A 5,706-nucleotide genomic window follows, 5' to 3' on the forward strand; every position below is an offset into this window, starting at 1 on the left:
ACCACTACGCTACCAGAGTGAATCAGAGGATTCCTTATATTGCCCCTTCCCATTACTTTGTAAGCAGATTTCTAGCTGATAATTGCATCCATTTGATAGTCAACTTTTATGAAATTCATAAAATATGATGTGCAGAATGAATCTTATTAAGCATCTGGAGTTGAACCAGTAGGCTGATGTTTATGAAAACACATTTTGCCATTTTAAGACATGTTCACCTCTGCTCTCCCCTGTTATCATTTACATATGAAGTTCTGCCTCCATCGTGGGAACCATAATTAAGCAAAGCTGCATAAATTCCATTTTCTAAGTTTGTATTTATTTAAAACTAAAACTTCAAGACAGACTTAATGTCAGCATGTTTAAACAATCAAAAGCTCAGAATATATTACTTAATGGTAATTTGCATTGCAAGTCTTTTATCTAGGGTGAGAGTCTTAAAAAGGAAATTGGTGACTGACATTAATACAGCAGAAAGTGTAGATACGAGGAAAGGGATGGATACAGTAGGTTGGATGGTCAAAGAAATGGCTGCATTTTTAACGTTTGGAAAGCTGAGAATCTTACTGTATAGATGTTTTCTATATTTTTTTAACTCTCCAAAACATTCACATCACTACTGTTTTGGTATCCATAAAAGAAAAAAAAACTTTTTTCTTGGAAGTATTAAAGGCAATGGAAGAAATGAGGAAGTAAAAGAGCTGAGCACAAGATTCCCAAGGGCAGCAAAGGAAGATAAAATCAAGTACTATAATGAAATGTGCAAAGACTTGGTGTTAGAAAACCAAAAGGGAAGAACATGCATAGCATTTCTCAAGATGAAAGAACTGACAAAAAAAATCAAGCCTTGACTTGCAATATTAAAGGATTCTATGGCTAAAATACTGAATGATGAAAAAAGCATTAAAAGAAGATGGAAAGAATACAGAGTCCCTGTACCAAAAAGAAATGGTCAATGTTAAACCATTTCAAAAGGCAGCATATGGTCAAGAGCCAATGTTATTGAAGGAAGAAGTTCAAGCTATACTAAAGTCACTGGTGAAAAGCAAGACTCCAGGAGTTGAAAGAATACAAATTGAAATCTTACAAAAAACTGATACAGTACTGGAGACACTCTCTGGAAGGGGCAAAAATATAGATTTCTTTCATAAAGTTTCTTGGTTGCACAACTTGAAGAATGAAATTGTAACCAGAATCATAAAGAAATACTCACTCATCTATGTCAGGAAATTTGGAAGACAGTGACCTTGCCAACTGATTGGAAGAGATCCATATTTGTGCCAATTCTAAAGAGAGGTGACACAATGGAATGCAGAAATAATCTAACTAGATCATTAATATCACATGCAATAGGAAACTACCAAAAATTCAAGCTGGATTCTGAAGAGGACATGGAACTAGGGATTTCACTGATGCTGAAAACAGAAAATACCTACTTGTGCTTTGTTGACTATGCAAAGACTTTCAACTGTGTGGATCATGACGTAAAATGGATACCATTGGGGAGAAGAGGTTTCCAAGAATACTTAATTGTGTTCGTGAGGAACCTGAACATAGACCAAGAGGCAATTGCTCAAACAGAACAAGGAGACATTGTTTTTGTTTACTGCCATCTAGTCAGTACTGACCCATAGCAACCTTATGCACAGGAGAACAGAACACTGCCTGATCCTGGGCCAACCTTACTACTGTTGCCACGCTTGAGTCCATGGATGCTGCCACTTGGCCAATCCATCTTGTAGGGGGTCTGTCTCTTTTTCTCTGACCATTCATCTTACCAAACATGATATCCTTCTCTAGTAACTGATCCCTCCTGACAATATGTCTGAAATATGACAGATGAAGTTTGGCCATCTTGGTCTCCAAGGAGCACTCTGGCTGCACTTCTTCCAAAGCGGACCTATTGGTTCTTTTGGCAGCCCATGACACTTTCAATATTCTCCAACACCATAACTCAAAAGCATCAATTCTTCTATTGTCTTCCTTATTCACTGTCCAGCTTTCGCATGCATATGAGGTTATTGAAAATACCATGGCTTGGGTCAGACGCAACTTAGTCCTCAAGCTGACATCTTGGCTCTTCAACACTTTAAAAAGGTCTTGTGTAGCAGATTTGCCTAAAGCAATACGTCCTTTGATTTCTTGACTGCTGCTTCCTTGAGTGTTGATAGTTGATCCAAGAAGAATGAAGTCCTTGACAGCTTCAATCTTTTCTCCATTGATAAGAATGTTGTTTATTTGTCTAGTGGTGAGTTTTGTTTTCTTGACATTGAGATGTAATCCATACCTAAGGCTGTGCTCTTTGATCTTCATCAGTAAATGTTTTAAGTCCTCTTCACTTTCAGTAAGCAAGGTTGTATCATCTGCATATCGCAGATGGTTAATGAGTCTTCCTCCAATCCTGATGCCACGTTTTTCTGCATATACCCAGTTTCTCGTATTATTTGCTCAGCGTACAGGTTGAATAAGTATGGTGAAAGAATACAACCCTGTCACACACCTTTCTTAATTTTAAAACATTTAGTGTTCCCATGTTTTGTTCGAACAACTGCTTCTTGGTCCAAGTACAGATTCCTCAGAAGTACAATTAAGTGTTCCGGAATACTCATACTTCTCAATGTTGTCCATAGCCTGTCATGATGCACAAAATTTAAAGTTTTTGCATAGTCAATAAAGCACAGGTAAACATCTTTCTGATATTCTCTGCTTTCAGCCAAGATCCATCGGACATCAGCAATGACATCTCTCATTCCATGGCCTCTTCTGAATCCAGCTTGAACCTCTGAAAGTTCTCTGTCAATGTATGATTGTAGGCATTTCTGTATTACCTTTAGCAAAACTGTACATGCATGGGCTATCAAAGAGACTGTCTGATGATTTCCGCATTCTGTTGTGTCACCTCTCTTTGGAATGGGCATAAATATGGATCTCTTCCAATCAGTCGGCCAGATAGTTGTCTTCCAAATTTCTTGGCAGAGATGAGTGAGTGCCTCCTGTGCCGCCTCACTTTTTTGAAAGATTTCCATTTTTATTCCGTTAACTCCTGGTGCCTGTTCTTTGCCAATTCCTTTAATGCACCTTGGACTTCCTCCTTCAGGATCATTGACTCTTGATCCTATGCTACCTCTTGAAATAGTTGAATATTAACCATTTCCTTTTGGTACAGTAACTTTCTGTATTCCTTCCATCTTCTCTTGCTGCTTTCTGCATCATTCAATAATTTGCCCAGAGAATCTTTCAATAACGTAAGTCAAGGCTTGAATTTTTTCTTCAGTTCCCACAGTTTGAGAAATGCTGAGCGTGTTCTTCCTTTTTGGTTTTCTGATTCCAGATCTTTGCACACACATTTTGTTGTATTTGGCTTTATCTGTAGAGTGGTTTATTAATATTAATGATATTGTTAGTTTAAAATCAGGAAAGGTTTGTGCCAGGGTTGTGTCCTTTCACTATATTTAATCAATCTGTATGCCAAGCAAATAATTCCAGAAGTTAGATTATATGAGCAACAACATGGCAGGAAGACTCATGAACAACCTGTGATATGCAGAAGATACAACGTTGTTTGCTGAAGCAAAGAAGACAAAATACTTACTGATGAAGATCTAATACCACAGCCTTCAGTGTAGGCTGCACCTCAAAGCAAAAAATCTCTAAAATTCTCACAAGTGAACCAAAACATAACATCATGCTAAACAGAAAAAAGATTGAGGTTGTCCAAGACTTCATTTTTCTTGGATCCACTATCAACACTCATGGAAACAGCAGCCAAGAAATCAAACAATGTATTGCAGTAGGCAAATCTCCTCCACAAGGCCTCTTTAAAGAGTTTAAGAGCAAAGATATTAGCTTTTGGACTAAGTTTTGGCTGATCCAAGTCATGGTATTTTCAATAGCCTGTTGTTATGCATATGACAGTTTGACAATGAATAAGAAAGATGCATTAGAATTATGATGTTGAAAAATATTTAAAAAGTAAGTAGGCTGCCAGAAGAACAAAGAAATCTGTGTTGGGAGAAGTGCAGTCAGAAAACTCCTTAGAAGCCAAGATGGAAAAACTTTGTACCTCATATTTTGGAGTTGTTATTAGGAGGGTACAGTCCCTGGAGAAGGACATGGTGCTTGGTTAATTGGGGTCTTCAATAAAAAAAAAAAAAAAAGGAGGCCGCTCAGTGAGATGAGATAATACAGTGGCAACAGTATATATTCAAATGGAACAAAAATCATGAGGATGAGTCTGCCCCTGGGCAGTGTTTTGTTCTGTTTTACATAGGATTGCTGTGAAGAGGAACTAACTCAATGGCACCTAACAATTTAGTGAATTTTAATAGTTATCTGCTCCACTGGAGAAGGATGCGGCTTTCTACTCCCGTAAAAATTTATAGCCTCGGAAACCCTGTTCAGGGTCGCTATGGGTTGGAACCAAATTGACGGCACTTAACAACAACAACAACAACAACAACAGTTATCTGTTGTAGCAGACAAGCCATTCAGTCTTGAATTCCATGCCTTACATAACACATCAGAAATGTTCCATTTTGCACAAGTGAAGTCCTGAACAGACCTTCATGATATTTGAACAACTATCCTCCACTCGGAAATGTAAGCATCCAAGCTCTTATCATTCTCCATATTAATCAAATTACTGTTAACTCAGGCCACCAATAGAAAGTGAAGAATATGGTAGGTTTCTTGAACCAAGCCTAAAAGGTGAATGCACATCGCATCTGCATTTCACTGGCAAATGGTGTCTAGTTGTGAACTCAGGAAGATGATGGCATAGGCCCAGTGTATGGTTAACCAACCCCTGACACATGGTTTGTTTCTAAACAAGCCAAACATATGTTTTTTTCTAAACCAATGTTCAATGAAAATATAATTTGACCCATATGTGTAATTTAAAGCATAGTGGGTTACAAGTCAGGCTGTTAACAGAAAGGTCAGCAGTTTGCATCAACCAAGAGCTTCATGGGAGAAAGATGAGGTTTTCTGTTCCTGTAAAGATTTTAAGCCTTGGAAATCCTATACAGGGTCCTTATGAGTCAGAATCAAGTCATACGATACAAATACCACATTAAAAATAAAAAGATAGCTTAAATTAGTTTTAGTAATATTTTATTTGACAATATATCTGTGATATATTACTTTAAAAAGCAATCAATATAAAAATTAACATATTGAAAAAAAAGAAAACTCCATATAAGTCTTTACACATCAGTGAGAATTTCATAATTGTAACACATCTCAATTTGGACTAACCACATTCCAAATGCTCTTTAGTCACAGGCGACTAGTGGCTAACGTATTTGGCAGCACTTATCTTTATTTTTCAGACATAACAGAGCCAAATTATGGCCTTCAGGAGTTTAAAGTAAGTTTGAGGTAGTGTAATTAATGCATCGATATAATTGTAAGAGTCAGTAAGTAGACTTTCTTGCTGCATCATAAGCAGGCAATAACAGAACATACCCTAAAACTTTAAAGAGCAAAACAGAGAAATTATTTTTACAAGTGATTCAAGGACCTAAATTTCAGATGAGAAAACTGAAGCCCTCAGATTATTATGTAACCTGCTAGAGTTTGTCAGGATTAGAGCCAGACACAGCTGGGTAAGTGATAATATTACAAAAGACTTTGAGGAAGAAAGGTTAGCATGCATAACTAAACTTTTCATTTGTTGTTGTTGTCAGGTGCCATCGAGTCAGAACC

At 37.2% G+C, this 5,706-nt stretch overlaps 1 protein-coding gene and 1 pseudogene across 1 annotated transcript in view; one reads left to right on the top strand and one right to left on the bottom strand.

The window, feature by feature from the left end:
• The window catches only part of KHDRBS2 (KH domain containing, RNA binding, signal transduction associated 2), an 864,427-nt gene that overhangs the window by 441,966 nt on the left and 416,755 nt on the right, over window positions 1-5,706 (bottom strand). The gene's annotated exons all lie outside the window — the stretch shown is intronic.
• The window catches only part of LOC102811185, a 62,012-nt pseudogene continuing 61,572 nt past the window's right edge, over window positions 5,267-5,706 (top strand).

The sequence above is a fragment of the Chrysochloris asiatica genome, unplaced genomic scaffold (genome assembly GCF_000296735.1).
Source record: "Chrysochloris asiatica unplaced genomic scaffold, ChrAsi1.0 scaffold00019, whole genome shotgun sequence".
NCBI lineage: Eukaryota > Metazoa > Chordata > Mammalia > Afrosoricida > Chrysochloridae > Chrysochloris > Chrysochloris asiatica.